Genomic DNA, 23,296 nt, shown 5'->3' with positions numbered 1-23,296 from the left:
GTCTGTCCGGACTCTCCTCCTTCTTCTCTCTATTGCTAGCTGCTGTGGGGAGGGCTTGATGTACATCCCTCATCAATCCAAAGCACCATAGCATCTCAACCCTGACCCAAGTCACACGGTTGATTTCCTTGTTTTAATTCAATAGGTGTTTACTGAGTATATTCTACTGAGCTTGTCCAGGACCCCACACTATTGGCCTGTGCGCTCTCTAACTCTATCCAGCCACATCTTTCATAGTTTGGGATTCTCAGAGGAAACATTTCCTCCAGGAAGTTCTTCTCCCGGCATCTTCCCTGTCTCCCAGTCTCTGCAGGAAGGGAGCTCTGCCCCTTTCTCTCTGCGCTCTCATTCTGGTGCAGAGCCTGGCATGTGTTGGGCATACATAAGGCTTCTCCTGTTAGGAACGATAAGGAATAAATAAAGACAGACTGATCCAGGGGTGAATTTAAAGCTTACACCGTGTAGAGGGATCCCTTTAAGAACAATACAGAATTACCAATATAAGATTAGAATCGAAAACAAGTCTTTATTTAGTGTGGGGAAAATGTCACAAATATCACAAAACGAAGAGAAACAATAGGATTTTTGCATTAATTAACTGCCTAGTACACCACTGTCTTATTTTCTCTGCATCTTTTTCTTTTTTTTGGCTGAATACTCTTTCATCACTTCTTCATATTCAATGATTATGTGATGTTTTCTGTAGAGAGAAAGGGAAGATAATTAATCTTCCCTCCAGCATAATAAAAATGATCTTTGTATTGATGGATGGAGTGCATAACACACATGATTTCACAGCCCGGTACACTTGCTGTTTCTAGGACTGCAGCAGTGTGTACCCTACAAACGGGAATTCTCATAAATCCCACTGGGCGTCATTCCCGTCAAAAAAGAAACAAATGAGCAGGGTATGACTGACTCACAGTATTACTCATTACAGTCCTTTACCCATGACTGACGGTGGCAACTTAGTCCTGTGCTTCTATTTCATGCAGTGGGTGACAGGACAAATCCCCCTCAGGCTGTTTTGTCCAAGTCTTCTTCCTGCCATACTACCCACACACCTAGAGTTGAGCTCCAGGGGCCACTGTCCTTCCTGAGCAGAGCCTTGGTTCTGGACCTCAGTGTGGCAATGCTAGAATAGGTTAGCCCCATGGGGCGGGTTACTCTTGATGCCATTTCCACACTGGACCAGTTAGTGAAGAGTGACTACTTTCAAAAGTGACTGCAGACCACCTACCCATGGCCCACAGAGCCCCAAAGCCTAATTTTTACCTGACTTAATTTCTCTTTAACGAGGCCTCCAAAATGGCTGCACCAGCCAGTACGACAGTGCGTAGGTTTGGATGGAAGGAGGCAGCAACTTCGACCGTGTGAGTGGTAGACCCCAAACTGACCTTTTTCAGTGCTGTGGGTCAAGCACAAGCAAGGCCTTGCTCCAGTTAGGTAAATGCTTCACTCCTAAGCTGCACCCCACGCCTCAGGTCCATAAGCTTAAACTTCCTTAGCTTCATTCTGAGTTTCCCTCTGCTGGTTTGTCTATTATGTCCCATCGGGCTTAAGTTGTTACATCCATCAATACAAATATCATTTTTATTATGCTGGAGGGAAGATTAATTATCTTCCCTTTCTCTCTACAGAAAACATCACATAATCATTGAATATGAAGAAGTGATGAAAGAGTATTCAGCCAAAAAAAAAAAGATGCAGAGAAAATACATAGTGAGTGTACAGTCACTTTCTTAGTGCTGTGACAGATACCTGACCAAAGCAACCTAAGGACGGGAAGGTTTGTTCCACTCCACAGTCCAGGGAGTGTAGTCTATCCTGGCAGAAAGGCAAGGCAGCAGGGATGAGGGACAGCTGGCCACATAGAGGCCACAATCAGAAGGCAGAGAGTGATGAATGTGATGAACGCTGGCACTCACTCATTTTCTCACTCCCTGGCTTATTCAGTTTAGTCTCTCAGCCCACGGGATGGCACTGCTCACGTTCATGGCGGCTCTTCCCTTCTTAGTTCAACCTCTGGAAACACTCCTAGAGGTGTGTCTCCTAGGTGGACCCAAAGCCAACAATGAAGATTAGCCATGACAAGGAGTAATTGCTGGTAAGGGCAGAGCTGCTTGGTGTCACTAACCCAGGGGGAAGCCCCTTTGCCTAGTGACCCAAATTGCCTTGGTCAAAGCTGGTCCTCATGGAGTAGTAGTTGTTGGATGTGCGTGGTGGGAAGGAGACCATTCGGTGGGATAAGTTTTCCCTTTCTTCATGACCAGGCAAGTAGGCCAGTGCCCAGATGTCAGCTGCCCTCACTAGCAACCAAGTTATCCTTGTTGACTTCTCAAGGTAATTCTAACTGGCTGCAGTCAGGGACAGCCACGACTGCCTTTTATTAACAGTGACAGCAGCTCCACTGTTGGAAAAGCAGAGAGAAAGGTCACATTGGAAACACCATTTTCAAGTGTGGAGTCATTACAGACAGAACTCATGGCTTCTATGCAATGCTGAAGGGTACCTAGCCCAGTGTGGGCCTCTCAGTTTCCCGTTTCCTTTTATTCCTTGTCAGGAGGTTGGCCTTGGGGATCCTCCCTCCCACATTTTTCTTCATAGTATTGCATCTACTTCACAGAAAGTTCTAGATTGCCCAGGGCATGGCTCTAGGGGTCCCTAGTGATGAGAGATCAGGATCTAAAATGCTAGGCCAACAAAAACATGGGGCATTTCTGGACCAGATCGAGGCTTGGAGAGCAATGGTCTGAATGAATTGGTGGTATATACATTGCTATCCCAGCACCCAGGGGCTGAGGTAGCAAGGTGGTGAGTACTGAGAACCAGGCATGTCAGGCTTGCTCCGGACCACATGGCAGACCCAGCTCCCTGGCATCTCTCTGATTTAAGTGTCCTGACTAGCACCTAGTAAGTCACTCCCCTCTACATGCCCCATGGCAGTGGTCTCATGTCCCTGTCACAAGACTCAATGCCCTGCCTTCTATTTATGTGCTTAGCATCTATCTTCCAAGATGGACAGCCGGCTCTTCTAGAATATAAATCAAGTCACATTCACACTCCAACCTTGGTTTATTCCCGTTGGCAACTTGACATGATCTAGAGTCAGCTTGAAGATAAATCTCTGCATATCCATGAGGGATTTCCTACATTAGGTGAGCTGACATGGATAGACTCATTCTAACTCTTGGAATGAACAAAAAGGAGAGAGAGTGCTGGGTAACAGTGTCACCCATCACTCCTTCTTGTGACCAGCTTCTTTCTGCTCCTGCTGCCTTCCCTGCTGTGATGGACTGTAGCTTCTCAGTGTAAGAGCAAAGCAAACCCTTCCTTCCTTAAGTTGATTCTCCTCAGGTGTTTCGTCAAGCAGCACAGGACATAACTGATACAGTCCCTACCACAGGTCTTGGCCCTGATGAATATCAGTGGACTGATGGAGTGTGGGGTGGGGGCGGGGTAAGAATGGATGCTTTGGTTAAAACCAAGTCACCAAGCTGGGCAAAGTGTTGTAGTAGAAATAACATTGATACAGGGGAAATCAGGGTCCCCCTTTGTGATTTTGAGTTTTATTAATAAAATAATTTAAGAATGGACTCAAGCAGAAGCTCAAGGGCAATTTTATTAGAGTTTAAAGGAAAAACCCCAAAGTGGGCAAACCATAGAATTCAGGCACTACCCAGAGAAGGAGAAGGGAGCAGAGGAGAGAAAACGCCATGCTATGTAAGCTGGCATGGAGATCATGGAGGTGTGGCCATCACCAGCCACATATCAAGGAGGGAGGTTTTAGGGGCAGAGTAAGGAAGCCCAGAATATTGGAAAAAGGCCGAAGTATTGAGGGATGTATCATTACAAAAGAGATAGAAAGGAGGAGACTTCTTTTCTGAATAACTCAGCATCTGCCTGTCTTTTGACATGTCTTAAGGTGGGCCTGCCTTCCTCAGGGTGAGTCCTTGGCCACGTGAACCATTCAGGCCCAACCGTGAGGACTCCACCCAGGACAGGGTTTCCATTCTCTTTACTATGAGGTTTTTGACTCCAATACATTGCAGTGGTTGTTTGAGTTTGGCCTTTGGCTCGTCTACTTTGCTAACAAGAATGGAGCCAGGCTGAAAGTCTCACACACCTACAGGCAGTCACCTCATCTCGACTTCATAAACCCCCTGGAGAGCCAGGTTCTTGCTGTCCTGTCCCTGGGCCCAACTGTCATGGTGGCGGAGCTGTTCATTGGTCTGGCTGCCCTGGGCGCCAGGTAACTCTACTCTCATGGCTGTGTCCCATCATCTGGGAGGAAAGGAGAAGTCTGGCGGTGGCAGAAAGCTACTTTGGTTACACCCATTGCAACCATTTCATCAATCACATGAAGGTATCCCCCGAGTTTGGATGTGTAGTCTTCGTTCTAGAAGGCCACGTGGCAGCTAAGAGTGGGGTCTATTATTCTGTAGGAAGGAGGAGCCAGGCTGGAGAGGAAATTACTGGCTGCTCAGTCGTCACGGGTCTTACATAACTTTTTTTTTTTTTTTTTGGTTCTTTTTTTTGGAGCTGGGGACCGAACCCAGGGCCTTGCGTTTCCTAGGCAATCGCTCTACCACTGAGCTAAATCCCCAACCCCCTTACATAACCTCTTTAACTCCCAATGTCCTCATTCGGAGCCAGAGCAAACCTCTCAGTACAGTGTCCGGCATTCCCTAAGGGCTCCATCTTTATTATTATTTTACCATGGTTGTGGCAAAGCTGACAGAAGGTGTTTGTTCACCTGAGAGGGAGCTTATGCATACAAGTGAGCCTGCCTGAGTGGAGTGTGTGTGCACACGCACACATGCATGCACGCACACACATGCACACACTCCTGTGCCATGGTGTTCATTTGGAGATGAGGAATTTGGGAGTTGGCTCTATCCTTCTGCCACGTGGGGCTCAGGGATTAAACTTGGTGCTAAATAACTTTACCAGCTGAGCCATCTTGTCAGCCCCTCCTTTTAGTGTTGAGATAACTTCTTCCTAGGTTGTCCAGGTTGCCCTTAAACTCACCCTATAGCTTATGATCCTTCTACCTCAGCCTCTGGAGGGTGGATTATGGGTCATTGCTACCAGACCCGGCCTGAACCTGCATCTTCGCTAGCGTGCTGCTTGCTTAGCTGGCTTGGGTTAGCTACTCCACTTTCCTGCCCTTATGCTTTCTCACCCACTGGACAGGCTAGCAACAGCCCTTCCTTTCAGAGTTGCTGTGAGGATTATTCAGGATCTTGTGTAGAACACAGGTACTGTATCACATAATATTGAACAATAAATCCTGTTGGCTACTTCTGTGACTAATAAAAGCAAGCCTAGACTGACCTTGACATTGACCATGGATGATGGCAGAGTTTGCACTGGGTTCTGCCCCAACACCAGACCTCAAAATTCAACTCATTCTAAGGGGCCGGGCAGCTGTGAGCAGGAGGCAGTAAATTAACTTGGCCACGGTGACTGCGTCAGTATGCTTGCATTTTTGAATTCTCTCCAAATAGATCTGACCTTAAAAGCAATGGTGACATCCTCTGCCTTCTGCTTATTGTCACCTCCCAAAGCTGACAGCAGTTCTCATTACCAGGTGCCCTTCCCAAATGAGCCATGAGAGAGACTCCTGAGCCACGAATCCCAGTTGGCGCTGTCAACATGAGGGGTGGTGCTGGGCTACCGACCTGGGCTAGAACTGCCTGTCTGTGAGGCAGAGGTTACAGGAGAATGACAAGAGCCAGCCTTGGACCAGCCAGAGCTGTAACCAGGAAGATGCACACCACTTCTGCCTGGCCCTGGGGGGAGCACGAGGTCCTCAGTTTTCATGCTTTGGAGCTTCAAGGCTCAGGAAAGTGGCAAGATTTAGAGGAGGTAGAGTTCCTCTACCCCTGGAAACTTTGTTCTTGCAGGAGCTAGATTGAACCCTGTGCCATTCACCTTAAGTGCCCCCTTACCTTGGCACCAGCCGAGAGGCTGGCCAGGGTTCCCGAGGGACCTGGGCACTGGATGATGTGGCTGGCGTCACTCTGCGTTTCCAGGGCACCCTGCTTACCCAGCCTTTCTACCAGGCTCAGCCATCGATTTATTTTCACTTTCGAGGGTGAGTCCTGGGCAAAGCACCTGGACTTGGAACCACTGTTCTGTGCCCACATCTCCCAGTTACATCAGGAATCTGCTGCTCTCCTGCAGACTTGGGAGGGGGACTTTCATTTGAAGTGAAAAACTGGACAGAATCTAAATGGGCCATTGAAGGAGAATGGCTGTGCTTTTGTGCTTCCATTGCTCTGGGCTGCATTATGCTGCCATTAAAAAAATATATAATCAGGAAGATTATGTGGTGACTTGGAAGAATGCTCTAGTGTGATGTTAAATGGAAATATCAAATCTCATTTTTCTGCCATGAATATAGCTGTAAAAATTATATGAACATCTAGATAAGACCAGAATGGAATATTTTTTAAGGATATAGGAGAGTAAGCTCATGAGTATAATTTCACCTTTCTTGATATATTCTGGTATCTAACTAAAAAAAAAATATATTTTAAGGGGCTATAGAGATGGCCCAGAGTTGCTGCTCTTCCAGAGGGCCCAGGTTTGTTTTCCAGTACCCATTTTGGGTGGTTCACTGCAGCCTGTAACTGAAGCTTCAGAAATCCCAACACCCCTTCCTGGACTCTGTGGGCACCTGCACTCACATGGACATACCCACCCATACATACACTTATAATAAAAAATAGAAATAAAAACATTTTAAAACCTTGCTTGCTGTCTTGTACTACCATCCTGCGGGCCTCTGCCCTTCATCCCCCTTCAACCCATCCCCCCAACCCTCAAAACACACACAGAAGGGGAAAATGAAGCTGACCCACTGGGGTCTGTCAGTCTGACTCCTCAGTATGCTATCAACGTTTCAATCGATAGTCAGAGGAGAAGATATGACTATTTTGAAAGCAAACCTTAGGTGAACCCATTTCTCTGGTGGCATTCCTTCCTGTGTGTGGTGTCCCCTGGTGCCCCACAAGGAGGCCTAAGGCAGGCAAGCAGCCATCAGTCTGGGTGGGAGCGGGGTGGGGGGAGGTAGGGAGGGTGGGGGAGGGGGTAAGAGGGTGGGGACTGGGGGTGCGGGGCAGCCATCAGTCTGGGTGGGAGCGGGGTGGGGGGAGGTAGGGAGGGTGGGGGGAGGGGGTAAGAGGGTGGGGACTGGGGGTGCGGGGCAGCCATCAGTCTGGGTGGGAGCGGGGTGGGGGAGGTAGGGAGGGTGGGGGGAGGGGGTAAGAGGGTGGGGACTGGGGGTGCGGGGCAGCCAGCAGTCAGGGTGGGAGTGGGTCTTGTTCTCCTGGAGGAGAGAGCAGAGGTGGGCCTGGTAGCCACAAAGCTGCTCACTAGTTCTTCGTTGGATTTGGAAACATGAACGGGAAAAACAAGAAACCAGCCTTTCACAGCGACCTGAGCCACTTGAATATCGTTGTGCCTTGGATTTTAAATATCTCCCAAAGGATGGTGGGCTGAAGACTTGGTTCCCAATCTGTGGTGCTGCTGAAGGGTGGGTCTACTAGAAGGAAGTTGGACCACTAGAATATTTCCTTAAATAGGACCTTGCGCCCTCAGCCCCTTCCTCTCCTTTTCTTCCTGGCCACCATGATATAGGCACCTCCTTTACAACAGGCTTCTGCCACAATAGTCTGCCTTGCCTCAGAAACCCCAACCCCCATCTCCTATAACAGAACCAACCTGAAACAGAGAGTCAAAATGTCCCATCTCCATGTGTGTCCATGTGTCTGTGTGAGTGCGTGTGTGAGTGTGTGTGTGTGAGTGTGTGTGTGTGAGTGTGTGTGTGTGAGTGTGTGTGTGAGAGTGTGTGTGAGAGTGTGTGTGAGTATGAGTGTGTGTGAGGAGTGTGTGTGAGTGTGTGAGAGTGTGTGAGTATGAGTGTGTGTGAGTGTGAGTGTGTGTGAGTGTGTGTGTCTGCGTGTCTCTGTGTGTGTGTGTGTGAGTGTGAGTGTGTGTGTGTATGGATGTGGAGGCCAGAGGTCAATGTCAGGTGCCTGCCTCTTCCTCTCAAGTTCTGGTCACTTTATTTATTTTTTAAAAAAGGCCTCTCAATGATGCAAGAGTTCACTAATTCAGCTAGACTGTCCAGTCAGCAAACTCCAGGGGTCTGCCTGGGTCTGCCTCCCAGACGCAGGGTTACAGACACAGGCCTGGGGCTGGGCATCTGAACTTAGGTCCTCATGCTTGAAGGACAAAATGTGTTATTGATTGAGCTCTCTTCCTAACCCTAACCTTTCCTCTGCTTTAAGTTGTTTTCCTCAGGCGTTTTGTTACTGCGACAAAGCACAGGAATGTGAATGACATTCCTGCTGCCAACCCATTGCAGAAGTTTGAGCTCAGTGGTGTCTCCCCGGGTTAGGATCCAATCTTAGGAACACTCGAAAGCAGTGGTGTTGAGCACTTGCCTTGCAAGAAGAAAGTAGAGGCCATCGGAAGGATTCAGAATCAGCGGCTGAGGGGCCAAAGCTCTTATGAGCAGAGTGACTTCCTAAAAATTAAGTGAGGTTATGAGAAAAAAGCTTTGCGGGGCTGGGGATTTAGCTCAGTGGTAGAGCGCTTACCTAGGAAGCGCAAGGCCCTGGGTTCGGTCCCCAGCTCCGAAAAAAAGAACCAAAAAAAAAAAAAAAAGCTTTGCAAATTTAGAGCCTGTATATTAGTTTCTTAGGGTAACAAAATTCTGTAGCTGGGGAGTTTAAACAGCTGGCATTTGGTGCCTCGATTCTGGAGGTGGGATTCTGAGGTCACAGAGGCCGTAGGTTTTCTTCCAAAGCCTCTTCTTTGGCTTGTGGGTGACTGCCTCCCCTCTGTACATGGCCTTCCTTCTGTGAACACCTGTCTCCTAATCGTCTTTTATGAGGAAACTAGGTACATTGGATGACAGCCCACCCTAATGACCTCATTTTACTCTGTTTTTAGCCTAATTACCTCTTTAAGGACTCGATTTGCAAATACACTCACATTTTAGAGTCCTCGAGTTTAGAACCTCAACATATAAATTTGGTTGGAGTGGTGGGAATTTAGGGTTTACCACTATACAACTTAATGGACAACAGAACAGTACAAATAAATTTTTTTCTGGAGTTACCCGGGGTGCAATGACAGGTATTTAGGACCCAGTGGGGTTCAGCCTGGCTGACCGATTTCCTTGGCAGTAGCTGGTGAGAAGCAGGAGAAGCCAGGCAAAACTCGGAACTCCTCCCTGCCGCTGTGAGGCTGAGCCCTTCCAAGGGCTGCCTCCAGCCTTGTTGGGCAGATAAATGAGCTGTCTGCCCATTGGCTTGGAACACCTTTCTGGTCTTTTGGAAAGCAATTGTCAAATACTCAGCAGTTACTAACTGGGTGGAAACAGTTGTGCATGGCCATGGGTGTGGGTCTTTGATTACATGTGTGTTTTCTAGAACGCTCATAAAGATATATATATATATATATATACATATATATATACCATTGATCTACATTCTATCTATCTATCTATCTATCTATCTATCTATCTATCTATCTATCTATCTATCTATACTTTTACCTGCTGTGGAAGGACCTCGGTGAACATTTATCAAGGCCCTCCCTGCTGTCTGAGGCCATGGTGGAACTGGAGGACTGTTTTGCTTCACTGGGCCTGTTGAATAAACACAGACATTGGACCTACAAGCTAGAAATGGAGCTGAGGGGTCTCTGGCTGGGAGAACCCGTCTTGCCAGCGTGTGGGGTCCAGAGCTGAGAAGAATCCTCTGAGCGGGTGCCTGGGTTACTTGCTGTTTGACTCTCAGGTGGTGTGAGGAAGAGAAGTTCCCATGAATGCCAGCCGTCTACTCACAATGCTTTCAAGGTGGTCCTTGAGAGGGCTCAGGGTGTTTCCTGGAAATGAATTCCAACATAGGCCAATACAATTCATTCTCTTTCTAATTATCGAGAGCATCAGTTTACCCACTTACAAAGTGGGGTTCTCTTACCCACAAAGGGAGAACATTTGCTCTTTTCTTACTAGGCTTGCTATCCTACTTGCAGAAATAACTCTACTTTTCCTTGGAGGACCATGTGGTTCAGGTAGGGTAACCCTTAACCCCCTCTGACTTAGGGGAGGTACCTGAACTTTGTCTGCCCAATCTGAATGACTTATTATCTTTTATTACAGTGATTGGCAGAGTTGGGCATATGACAGTGTGCCTCAGGTCCTGGTATGACCACTGAAAAGACCATCTGTACTGGGGAGAGCTGAGCCTCTTACAGTCATCTTCAGTGGAATGGTCCTACTTTCATTTCTGCTGCTGCAACAAAATGCCTTGGTGAAAAGGAGTTTAGGAGATAATTTATTCTGGTCACAGCTAATCATTGAGGGGAAGCCAACACAGGAACTTGAGGCAAGACATGTCCCACCCACAGTCAAAAGCAGAGAGAAACAAATGTGTGCATGCTTGTTGCTTACTCGTGCTTGCTCCAGTTTCTGTTATATAGGTCAGGGACCCCTGCCTAGGGAATGGTGCTGCTCACAGTGGGACCACTGAGTCTTTCTACATCAATTAACTAAAAAAGAAAATCCTCTACAGACAGGTTAGGTTCACAGGCCAACACAGTATAGGAAATCCTTCACTGATACTCTCTTCCCAGGTGATTCTAGATTTTGTCAAGTTAATCATCCTGAGTCCTGAGTTTCAGGGGAAGAAAACGTTGTCTGCAGAAAATAAAGGCAGTGTGAAGACAAATAGCGAAGAAATGGAAGCTAAAGGCAGCCGGCATTAATTCTTGTTATTTTTGTTAATTTCTGCAATAAAAACAACATGACCAGAAACAACTTATAGGAGTTTACTTTGGCTATCATTCCGAGTCTATCATGGTAGGGAACATGGCAGCAACGGAGCTTATATCATCAAACTTGAGCACAGAGCAGGTGAGAGCTAATGGAAATAGGACCAGGCTATATACTCTCAAAGCCCAAACCCAATGCCGTCCTCCCTCCTGTGAGTACCACCTAAACGGCCCTAAACAGCGCCACCAGATGGAACCAAGTGTTCAGATTCCTGAGCCTGTGGGGGACATTTCTCATTCAAACTACCATGCAGACTTAAAGACGGCGCTCGAGGGTTCACTGTGCTGGGTCATGCTCGTAATTTCACACAGGGATAGGGTAGGAGGATTGGTCGTGTTAGGCTAGCCCGGGTTAGGTAGGATAACCAAGAAGACCCTGTTTGGAGGAGGAGGAGGAGGAAGAGGAGGAAAAGAAAGAGGGAGAGAGAGAGAGAGAGAGAGAGAGAGAGAGAGAGAGAGAGAGAGAGAGAGCGCGCGCTTAGGTCTCACCTGGCCTGGGAGACCCTGAAAGCAGTTTCCATGTTTCCCAAAGAGACTCATACCCAGCCTATTGTGCTTGTCCCTGACCAGAACCCTGGGCCTTAGAAAACTGATTAGAGAATATAAGGAATAAAGTCCTTCAGTTTTAGGAACAAGTTACTGCCAGGAACATTCCTCTTTGAAGGAAACCATAGACAATGGATGCTTCCATCCATGCCTTTGGACTTTAAACACTGTTTTCCCATTCTTTACTTTCTATTTCATTTTGTATCATCTTTTTACATGTATTGATATTTTGCCTACATGTTTATATGTACACCATATATATATATTTGTATACACACACACACACACATATATGATATATGATATATGCCTGGTGCTCAAGGAGCCCAGAGGAGGGCATGGGGTGTGTGTGTCCACGAGTGTGTGTGCATGGCTTGCATAGGGGTGGGGACAGGAACATATACAGCATGTATGCATGTTTATGTGTGCATCTGCACATGTGAGTGTGGGTGCATGTGCAAGTGTGCGCATGTGGAGGCCTAAGGTCGATACCTGGATCATTCTCAGCAGCTCTTCCACTGAGGAAGGGTTTCACCATCAAATTCAGAACTCCAGACGGGGCTAGTCTCAAGAGCCAACCTGCTTGCTCTGGAGGTTCCTTGTCTCCACCTTTTAAGGCCGAGCTACTGGCAGGCTGCCACAGTGACCTGGCGTTTGTGTGGGTTCTGGGTGTCTGAACTACAGTCTTCACATTAGCAGTGGCAAATGCTTTAACTCCTGAGCCAGCCCAGGTCTTTGGCTCTTTTTAAAAAAATACGTTAGTCAACTTGGGACTGTATGGATGGCTCAGAGGGTAAGGGCACTTGCGGCTCTTCAGGGGCCCAGCTTCACTTCCTAGCACTCACCTGACAGTTTACAACTGCTGTAACTCTAGTTCTAGGGCTCTAGTGCCTTCTGGCCTCTGGCTCACAGATATAATCCAGGGTCAACAAATAAAAACATTTTAAAAAAAACCTTAAAAATAAAACCGATTGTCTTAATTGTTTGTTGCTATGAGAGAGGAAGCAGACAGACAGGAGGACTGGTGGTAGGACAAGGAGAACACACTTTGGCTTCAGGGCTGTGTTACTTGTTTTTGTCAGTCTGAGTTTCTCGACTCAGGCCATCACCAACCCAGTTCCATTTCCACACTGTGCTGCGGTGGCTGGCCGTCCGTTTCACGGGCATGCCACCCCAGTCGCACGCAGAGGCCTGTCCACCCCCTTCCCCTAACCCATAGACTGAGAGGACCTCCTGGAGCACCCAGCCTCCCCGCTCAGGGACAGTGGCTCACACTAGGCTTGGTTTGAGCCTGGGATTTGAGATCTGCTGAGCAGCCGGGCTTCCCTTTGGATGCGTACTTTTGTTTAGGTTTGCAAGATGAGAGCCTGTTCTGACTCCAAGGTCTTAATGAAGCTTTTCTAACTTAATTTTCAGAGATAATGACAGAGCCACCCCTGAATATTTGATCTGCAGCATCCCTGGCTTCCACTTGCATGAGACATTTGGCGTGGTTCTCCTGTGCTCTGCAAGCCTGGCAGCTTGTGTTTCTCTCCTGCTGTGGCGCAGTGTGGGGCTTTGGACAGGCGCCTGACTGTTACGCTTCCCTTAATGTTTTTGTTTGTGCTTCTGTCAAATATCTTCTTAAAGGTTGATTCCTGTCCTCTCTTAAGAGCAGCTTGAAAATAAAATAAAATAAAACAATAAAATAAAACATGAGTGTGCCCTGCCTGTGAGAAATGCCTTTATTATTGATGAGGATATCCTATTCCAGTGTCTACCGGTCACCTGCCTATCCAGGTCAGGAGCCGGGAGCCTTTCTCCAGGCTGTGTTCCCCCGCCAGCGCTTCAGTGGTGTGAATATGAAGTAGTCTTCCCTGCAGGTGCTCAGCACACAGGCTGCAACCTGTGCAGTGTGTGTCAGGCAGTAAGGAAGGGTCTTCCTCGGCCCCAGTTCTGACATGCTGGCTCTGCTGAAAAGGAACTTCAGAGAAAGAACCTCGGCCTGTGACCCCTGTGCCAACCCCATTTGCTCCTCCTGAGATCTCGAATGCTTAGCATTTGTTGAGCATTGTAATGTGGGCCGGTACTTGGAATGATGCCATGCATCGTCTAACAGGAGAATTTTACAGCGCAGAGAACATTACGTTCACAGCCAGGAAGCAGGGAGAGATGAGTGTCTGTGCGCATCTTACTTTATTCTTTTTATTTTGTCTGGGACCCCAGCCCACAAGTTTACTTAGCTCAATCTAGATAAGCCCTCACAGACATACCTGGAGATTTATTTCCATGTTGATTCTAAACCCCATCGAGTTGTTAGTGAAGATTAACTGCCCTAACCTCGGTCAATTTGACTCCTAAGCATATCACTTTAAAAAAAAGGGGGGGGGTTATTTATTCATTTTATGCATGTGAGGACACTGCAGCTGTCTTCAGACACACCAGAAGAGGGCATTGGATCCCATTACAGATGGTTGTGAGCCACCATGTGGTTGCTGGGAATTGAAATAAGGACCTCTGGAAGAACAGTCAGTGTTCCTAACCACTGAGCCATCTCTCCAGCCCGAGCATAACACTTTTCAGACATAATCTTCCACCCTTCTCCCAAGATGCTCAAGGCCATCTAATGACATAAGATGTATCCAGTAGAACTTCAAAAGTCCTCAAGGTCTCAACAAATCCATCACTGTTTATAAGTCCAAAGTCCAAGCCTCATCATGAACTTGGGCAATCTCCTAACTGTGAGCTCCTGTGAGCTAAAAACACATTCTATTCTTTCAGTTTACAATGGTGTAGAACAAATATCTCCATTACAAAAGGGATGGATAGGTGACTAGCAAGAACTGATCGGACTGTAGACGGAAACCTAGCAGGGCAACTAGCAATCATGCAGCTGGATGTCTGACCTCTGGGAACACTGATAGAATTGTTCAGGCTCCAAAGGGCTTGTGTGGTCCACTCCTCCAGCTCTGCTACCTGCAGCAAACATAGCTGCTCTCTTGTGCCAACTGTACTTCATGTCTGTGGCTTTCCTCCGCAGATGCCCCTTGGTCTTGGCATTTCCAACATCCCTTATCATTTGTTGATGTGATTGTTATTCTGTTAACCAGCATAGCTGATATACTAACTGTCCTGGAGACTCCACTGCAACCTAGTTTTACTTTCACAGCCTCCTGTGGTAGCCTCTCGGGACCTCCTCGCCCAGCTAGCTCAACTTCGGGAATCATGGTAGAAGACTCCATAACCTCTTCAGTCACCTTTCATGCCTACAATACCAGTACTATTTGATCAATGCTGCCAAGTTCTGAAGCTAGCTTGGGATGGAGCCTGGCTGGTTTTGGAGCCCAGCCTTTGTGTGTTAACCCCAGGACAAAGCATTCATAGGTAGGTATTTTTGAGCCATTCTCACTTTAGGTTTTCTCCTTTTAAATGAATTTGCATTTTCACCAGTTGGGGACTTGGCTAGATAGGATCTTGTCCCTCAGGTCATTTTATGGTCCCCACTAGGAGACCAGGTTTCTCTTTAGTAACACTAATCACCAACATTGTGCCATCTTCACACTCCTTGCCTGAAGCTGTGAAGTCGCTCACACACACACACCTTCTGCATCCTCTTCCCTCTCTCTCACTGTAGCTCTGGGTAAGAGCAGTTGAATTGCACAGCTTGCCTGACGTCCTGTTTTGAAATTTCCTCCTCCTATCGAATTAGTCCCCCTACCTTTAAATCCAACCCCATTCAGATTCTCAGGACATGGACAGACATAGACAGGTTCACATAAACGGTCTCTAGCCCAGGTTTTGGCAGAGTTCTTGTTCTCTGAAACCTTATAAACCAGCCCTTCATTTTCTGTGTTCTCTCAGTATTCTTGTCTTCCAGGCTCCTATCAGATTCTAGTCATCAAGATTAATGGTCAGAGGGTTGGAGAGATGGCTCAGCAGTTAAGAGCACTGACTGCTCTTCCAGAGGTCCTGAGTTCGATTCCCAGCAACCACATGGTGGCTCACAATCATCTGTTATGGGATCTGATGCCCTCTTCTGGTGTGTCTGAAGACAGCTACAGTATACTCATATACATAAAATAAATAAGTCTTTAAAAAAAAAGATGAACTGTCAGGTACTAGTCTGAGCGGATCATAGACCATGTTGGGAATAGGTATCTAGGAGAAGGTGCCTTTAGGTATGCAGAGTGCCGAGCAGGGTGGGCCACGTGGACAGAGGGAATTCAGGTTTCAGCAAGGTTCAGGATGGGTTTTCAGGGGTCTGGATGCAATGTTCCAGGAGCAGGAGCAGTGATGTGAGTTGTTCTATAAGATTACAGCTGAAACAGTCAAGTTGTCATTTACTGAATATAGATAGTATTTCAGTGAAGGGAGGAGAGAGGAGATGAGAGGTGACAGTATGTTCTAAGGAATAGGAGATCCAAGCTTGTTCTGTGCTGACTTTATCACAGTGCACACCTTCCTCTATTCAACAGACGTGTAAAGAGTTTCTGGATGCCAGATACCAAGACAGAGAAGGTAAGCACACAGACTGGGTGTGACGGAGACAGGAAAGCAGCAGACACACGCCCCTTCCTGTGCTCTGATAGATGGGGTTGGCTGCAGAGTGGCTTTAGAGGTGACAGCAAGGGAAAACGAGGCATGGCACCTCATCATTTCTGTCTAAGCAAAGAACTGATAGAGCACCCTTTGCTAAAAAGATGGGGCAAAGCTGAGACATACTGAGACGGAGAACAGACAAGGAGAAAGCTTTCAAGATGGAAGAATGATTTCACTGTAGACGCATCTGGGCACCGGGGATGTCGTGGCCAGAATGGAGACTGCTCTCCATAGGCTGGGTGTTTGGACACTTGGGCCCCAGCTGGAGGCGCTGTGTGGGGAAGAGTAGGAGGAGCAGCCTTGCTGGAGGAAGTGTGTCACCAGGGGCAGGTTTTATATAACTCACCCTCCTTCCAGTTCACTCTCTCCACTCCATGTTTGCGACTGAGGATGGGATCTCTCAGCTTCCTGCCTCTTCTCCCATGCCTGACAGACATTGCTATGTCCCTATACCTCCCCACCATGGACTCTTATCTCTCGGAGCTATAAACTAAAATAAACTTTCTCTTTTGTAGGTTGCCTTTGGTTACTTTTATCACAGCAACAGAAAGGAGATTACTGTGCCCAGCCAGCAGTAGATCTGCTCCTGAGAGGCTGGCTGCCCAGCTCTGGATGCTGGGACCTGCAAGTATACCTAGCAGACATGAGGCAGGTGACCAAAGAATGTCTGTGAAATGGGTCTGAAACCCGGATGTGAGAGTATCTTCTGGAAGGCCTTGCACACGTTTCCCACATCCATCTTTTGTAGCGCCAAGGACTGAACCTCATGGGAGGTCTTACTGCCCATCTGCTAATTTTCTCTGGAAACAACCTCGCAGGTACACTTGACCAGAGGCATCTCTTCTACAAAAGACTAAATCCAGTTGAACTGACAATAAAGATTAATTACACAAATATATTCCTTGCCAACTTGCACCCAAACACATCACTTTAAAACAGAGCGCAACTGTCCACTCAGCAGGCCCACTTCCAAAGCCATTCCCATGTGTTAGCTGCTTTTGCTATTTGCAGCACCCACTTGTAGGCAGCAAAAATATGTGGACATATGGTGAGGTCACCCTGTTCCCCTATCAGACAAAGCTCCTTGGGGACAGAGACCTGGTTTTAGTCAGCTCAGAGTTCCCTAGAGGAATAGAATTTATAGAATGAATATCTTTCTTCCTTCCTTCCTTCCTTCCTTCCTTTCTTTCTTTCTTTCTTTCTTTCTTTCTTTCTTTCTTTCTTTCTTTCTTTTGGATATAGACATAGTCATAGACAGACACAGATGGATAATATAGGATTTATTAGAGTGGATTACAGGCTGTGATCCAGCTAGTCCTTTGGTCTTTTATCAAAGTAATCCAGTCTTTGTTTAGTCCACGAGACTGGATGTCTCAGCTGGTCTTCAGCATATGTCAGAATTCTGAAGGAGTAGAGTCTAATGTCAGTGAAGGAATAGACTTGCTAGAAAGGGCAAATTCAAGCAGGCAAGGAGAGCAAGCTTCCTTCTTCCATGGCCTTCATATATAGGCTGCTGGCAGAAGGGGTGGCCCAGATTAAAGTTGTATCTTCCCACCTCAAAGATCTGGATTAAAAGTGTGTTTTCCAACTTCCAACGATTTTATTAAGGAAAAAATCCTGTGCCTGGTCATTTGTGTTTCAGTTAATTCCAGATGTAGTTAAGTTGACAACCAAGAATATCTATGGCGCTAACACAGACCCTCATCCCTAGGACCAAGTCATGGGGTCTATACTGACCCACATACACTCCCTGACATTTCCAGACAGTAGCCAAATGGGCAGCCAAGGAGCAAGACCCATGCAGCAAGCTCAGAGGCATGGCTGGACACCGAGGCTTTGTGGCCCTCTAGGGTGTTTAAAGGGATTTAAGAGTGGGTCGGGAGCAGGCGAATGCCTCAGAGGTCACTGAACCAAGCCTAGACTCTCCATCCAGATGCTGCTCTTTAAAGAGCAGATTTTGCCATTTCACTTGTGTGCCAAACGGAATTGCAGAACTCCACAGGAAGATGGTCCACACCCCCTCTATTCCAGCATCTCTGAGATTGCCCATTACTCAAAGAGCTCCATGGACACAAATCCATTCCTTAGGTGTAAGGCCTCTGGGCTCCTGGAAAATCCAAGCATTGATGAGTGGGAGCTCTGGGGTCCCCAGTGACAGAGGCCATTCCTGTGGTCTGCTTTGGGCTGGAGAGGTTTCTGTAAGAAAAGATGAGAGAAACCTCTGTGAAGATGTTCAGAGATGGTGCCTGGAGGGAACGGTGGCACCAAGGAGCAAAGGCAACCGAGGATTTGGGGTTTTTAGAAACTCCCATGTCCTTTCTAAGCCTGGGGGGAGGTTGTGGAACCCTGCCCTAGAATACCATGGCACTTTCTTGCCTGCCAGCTTGCTCACTGCTGGTAACGCGAGGTGGGACATTTCACACCTTCCCAGGGACTCTGGTGAGGCCAGACAACACCAGGGATCGTTGACACATGGACAGATCCAGGTGAGAGGGCTGAATGCAGGAATAAACACAGGTCTAAAGGTCAAGATCCCTCTGTGGGTAAGAGAAAGCTCTGTAGCAAGGCCACAATGGGCTCCAGCCTGGCCCTGGTGCTTACCAGCTGGGGTGAGTGTCTCACCATCTCTGATTCTTACCTTCCCCATCTTTGAGGTGTAGATCTTTCCACCTTACCCAGAGGGTTACAGTGGCAGTATGTGAGCAAACTGTGTGGCACGCTCTGGAACACAGTAGGCCCTCAGATGGTTTGTGTTGACCCCTCCCCCTTCCCCCTGCCCCCCAACTCTCTGCCTGTGCCTGTCATCTTGGGGTGGTTTTCCTATAATATTCTCTACATAGAATCATTCACTACTGAGGCCCCTCGAGGAGGGGTAAAATATGTAATGAGGGATTTCCAGAGACATAAAAATTACATCATTTTATGCGTAGCCATCAATCAATTTTAGAGAAAGCTGGCCTGCATGGCCGAGTGACACCGCCAGCTTCTGCAGGCTGTGTTTCATTTTATTAAGAGCAGAACAATGAGTTCAGTTTCCCTCATTGGATGCTAAAAAAGACAAATTAGCCAAAAGCAAATTCTGCTGAGGCTGTGCTTCAGACTTGAGAGCCTGTGCTCCAAGATGGAGCCTTCCCTTGACCTTGAGAAGCCACAGACATGCTGGCGGCTGGATCCCAGCCTGCTGTAGAGACAGCCGGGTCAGCTGCCCAGGAGCCCCACAGCCAATCCAGGACCTGGACTAGCATAGCAGCATGCATAACATTAGAATAATCCACGGGACATTACACCCTTCCGGGCAGGGCATGTTACTTGAGGATTCATTGATTCACTGGCTGTGAGGACCATCATCTACGAAAACCCAGCTCATCTCAACATCTCAATAAACTGTGGGGAAGGGTTAGAGGCAGGGGACACAGAGACATTGTCCCAGAACACTGTTTTCATATGTACAAAATAGAACAATATGAAGATAGCCCTTAAGTGGAAGTGTCTGTGAGTGTTCTCTCTTCACCCCCACACAGAGAGCAGCATGGGGGTTGTTGCTAACAGATTTGGGCAGGTCATAAATGTTGATGAGATATCTGAAACTGTGGAGATCAATGACTCCTACTCCCCCACCTCACCCCCCACAGATGGGGAAGGCATTCCCCCCCTTTTCTCTTAGATTCATTTAATTTTACTTGTATGAATATTTTTGCATTCATGTATGCATGTATGTGCCATGTGTGTCCTAGGTGCCCTCAGAGTTCAGAAGAGAGCAATGGTTCCCTTGGTGCTAGAGTTACACAGATGGTTGTGAGCCACCGTGTGGGAATGGAGCCCAGGTTCTCTAAAGCACAACAGGTGCTCTTAACCACTGAACCATCTCTCCAGCCCCGAAAGCTGGAGCCCAAAGAGGGAGCAGTAGGAGCATCAGAGGAGGGGAATAGCTAATGGAGGGAAGGAGGCTGGGGTTTGGTGGGAAGCATTGAGCTATCCTACCTGTAGCTGAGGTTCTTTGTTCAATCTCTTAGAGTCCTAGGCAGTGGCAAATGTGGACAGAGATGACAGTGGTCTGAGTCAGGCATGGCTATAAGATGACGATAGGGATCAGCAAAGACTTTAAGGAAGGTCAAGAAAGTGGGTAGGAAGAGAGCAGGCCAGAGAGACCCCAGGAAGAGGTCTCCTAGCCTCCTCATGTTGCCCCAGGAGTACGTTGGGATTTCAGTGCAAAGGGAAAAGCAGCTTGCGCCTTCCTCGGAAGATGCCCTTTTATTTGCCATCCATCCGTTATTCTGTTGGAACAAGTCTCGGCAGGACTGTCAGCAGGAAAAATTAATACTAAGAGGAGTCCTAAGGGATCACCCGCATTCCAGCCATGGTCTTCCTTACCACCACTGAGTCTTGTAGACGAGTTTCCCTTCAGAAATCCACAGACCAGTTGTCGGCAGGAAAAATTTTAATTTAACCTTGACGCCATTAGCGTGGCATCTGGGGTTGTATTTACCCTAGGGAAGACTTGGCTCTATCCCCAGAACAAGCTTGTGACTAACTTGGAGCCATCCTGGAATCCAGAATGACCATAGGTCTCATGGTGGGGATGTGGGAAAGTGTGTCCCAAAGGTAAAAACGTCCAGCGCTCCAGTTTGGTGGAGACGTAATGACCAGGAAGGGTGACTCTGCTGTCTGAGTGGACCTGTGATGAGGCCGACAGCCGTGGCCGTGAGAGCAACGGTGCACACTCATGGGGCACCTGACACACCAGCACAGCATTAAGTCCACGGTGCCACCAGACGAGGACTCCAACCTTCAGGGAAGGAGGTGGGCATTGAGATGTCACATCATTTGTGCAGAGCCAGGCAGGGCTTGGTCACTTCCACACACTCATTCTCCACATCCCAGACGTGACTGTGGGAGCACGAGTGCTACTGATGCCAGCAGCGTCTAGCCGAGGGGCGGGGAGGGAAAGGAAGTCACGACTTCAGCCGTGGCCCAGGCCTCTCAGCCTCGGGAGCAGTAATGGTGTGGTCCCCACGGGGCATCTGGACCTGAAGGGAGGACAATGCGGTTATGTCCCAGCAGTGGATAGGACTCATCTGTGGCTTGAAGACCACAACTGTGCTCGACGCTGTGTAAATTTCCCTCTAAGAGGAGATAGCTACACTAGAATTGCAGGGGTGTGGGGAGGCCAAGAGTGTGGCTGCAGTCAGCTGACTGTGACTCTCTGATGATCACCTCATTTCTTGGGGGTTGTTCTGCCCCCTAGAAATTGGGTGTGAGACTGCCAGTGTCACCTGCTGGCCAAAGGGACTAAATGGGATGACATAAAGTAATCCAGTCCATTGCTTGACAACCATAGGTGCCCAATATGTATATATATACATTTTCCTCCTTTCTCCTTCATAAGAATTTTTAGAGGCTGTGCAGTCTCCTTTTGAACCTTTATGTAAATTCATGTGAAGTGACATTCAATGAAATCACTCATCTGAATGATCCCTTTAATTCTACCCGCAGCTTCAGTAAAATTGAAATTTAAATCATACATTTTATTTAATGGAACGACTTAGATGTCAGGAGAAAGGAGAGAGGTGTCGAGGCGACACCTGTATTAAGACGAAAAGACCTTGGAATTAAAAATGAGTGTCTTGGGGGTGAAAGAGCTTCTGCTAAACGGACGGTTATCCTTGGAGAATTTTTTTTTTAAAGACAAATTTAATCCAAAGATACAGATTGGAATCAGGTTTTGAAGAACAAATTCTTCATTATAAATTTGTGCTCGTGATTTCCCCACTATTTCTCAGGCATATTGCTTGTCTGGATTATGACACAGATTATGGAAGGCTATTAATGATTGATAGAAGAGGCTAGAATCATAGGATGATTCTGCAAATGCATTTTAGGCTTCAGATCTAACTACTAAAAATGTCCATCTATGTTTAATTGCTTTAATTAACAGTAGGTTTAACATTAAAAATTCTTAATGTGCCTTGCAGGGCCCTGGGCCCTGGGCACTGGTTTGTCCCCTCCCCCAAACAAACCTTACTTTAAGAAAATCAAATTATGAACAGAGAGAAGCGAAGGGTTCAATATCCCATGATAGCTAATATTTTTGATTTATTAAGGCTTTCTCTATAGTGAGAATACTAAGTTTATTGTACAGAGGTATGTATGCGTTTAGGTAAAATTAAGAATTCATTCTCCCTCTTGTTGTAAGCGGCCAGAGGTGACCTGTGAAGATGGCTCGCTACTCCCTTGATCCAGAAAACCCCACAAAATCATGCAACTCAAGAGGTTCAAACCTTTGTGTTCGCTTTAAGAATACCCAGGAAACTGCCCAGACCATCAAGGGTATGCATATCCGCAAAGCCACCAAGTATCTGAAGGATGTCACTTTAAAGAAGCAGTGTGTGCCGTTCTGGCGGTATAACGGTGGAGTCGGTAGGTGCGCCCAGGCCAAACAGTGGGGCTGGACACAGGGACGGTGGCCAAAACAGAGTGCTGAATTTTTGCTGCACGTGCTGAAAAATGCAGAGAGTGATGCTGGACTAAGGGTTTAGACTTAGATTCTCTATCATCGCACACATGCGGGTGAACACGGCACCTAAGATGGCGCCGACGAACCTACAGCGCTCATAACCTATCTATGAGCTCCTCTGCCACACTGAGATGCTCCTCACTGAGAAGGGACAATTGTTCTAAAGCCAGAAGAGGAGGCTACACAGAAGAAAAAGATACCCCAGAGGAAACTGAAGAAACAAAACTCATGGCACGGGAATAAATCCAGCATAAAATAATTGCAGATAAATAAAAAAAAAAAGAATTTATTCTCTGTCATTCAAAATGTTGGTGCATTTCTTTCCATTTTTATGTGGCAAATGCTACTATAACTTTCTGTTCGAATTTTATATGTTTTTAGTTTTAAAGGTCTCTCTCTCTCTGTGTCCCAAAATTATTAAAAACTTAACTTATTTTTATTATTTTTATGATTACATTTTATATGTGACCTTTGGCGATATTACTGGGTTTTATTCTGCTATAAAAATAAGATTTGGATCCAGGTTTAGTTTTTCAAATGATTGTCTGGTATTTCCACCACCACATCTCTTTATTGATTTGAAGTGTTACTATTATAATGTGCTTAATCCCATATAACCCTTTATGTGCTTGGAACCATGTACAATTTTATAGTATTCTCTATGCTCTGTCTGGCTAATGTCATAGATTTGGTGACTGAAATGTTGAAAGATACTTTAATATTTGGTAGGTTAGTTTTATATAGTAATTTGGCAGAGTAGAATTAACAAGGATTTTTTTTTTATAAAACCATATTTAAAAATCA

At 46.9% G+C, this 23,296-nt stretch overlaps 2 long non-coding RNA genes across 2 annotated transcripts; one reads left to right on the top strand and one right to left on the bottom strand.

Moving 5' to 3' along the window:
* Positions 1-17,245: 17,245 nt before the first annotated feature.
* Positions 17,246-20,450, bottom strand: LOC147996473 (uncharacterized). The gene is made up of 2 exons (XR_015676707.1): positions 19,960-20,450; positions 17,246-18,174 (listed from the first exon to the last, which is right to left on the bottom strand). It is a non-coding gene; the product is annotated as an uncharacterized LOC147996473 (long non-coding RNA).
* A 98-nt stretch (positions 20,451-20,548) lies between these two features.
* Positions 20,549-22,467, top strand: Rpl17-ps14 (ribosomal protein L17, pseudogene 14). Its single transcript, XR_015672437.1, has 2 exons — positions 20,549-20,778; positions 22,172-22,467. It is a non-coding gene; the product is annotated as a ribosomal protein L17, pseudogene 14 (long non-coding RNA).
* The last annotated feature ends 829 nt before the right edge of the window (positions 22,468-23,296 follow it).

Source organism: Rattus norvegicus, chromosome 2, assembly GCF_021556685.1.
Source record: "Rattus norvegicus strain SHRSP/BbbUtx chromosome 2, alternate assembly SHRSP_T2T, whole genome shotgun sequence".
In the NCBI taxonomy this organism is placed as follows: domain Eukaryota; kingdom Metazoa; phylum Chordata; class Mammalia; order Rodentia; family Muridae; genus Rattus; species Rattus norvegicus.
The sequence above is the reverse complement of the archived record's forward strand: the minus strand, read 5'-3'. Positions and strand labels throughout refer to the sequence as shown.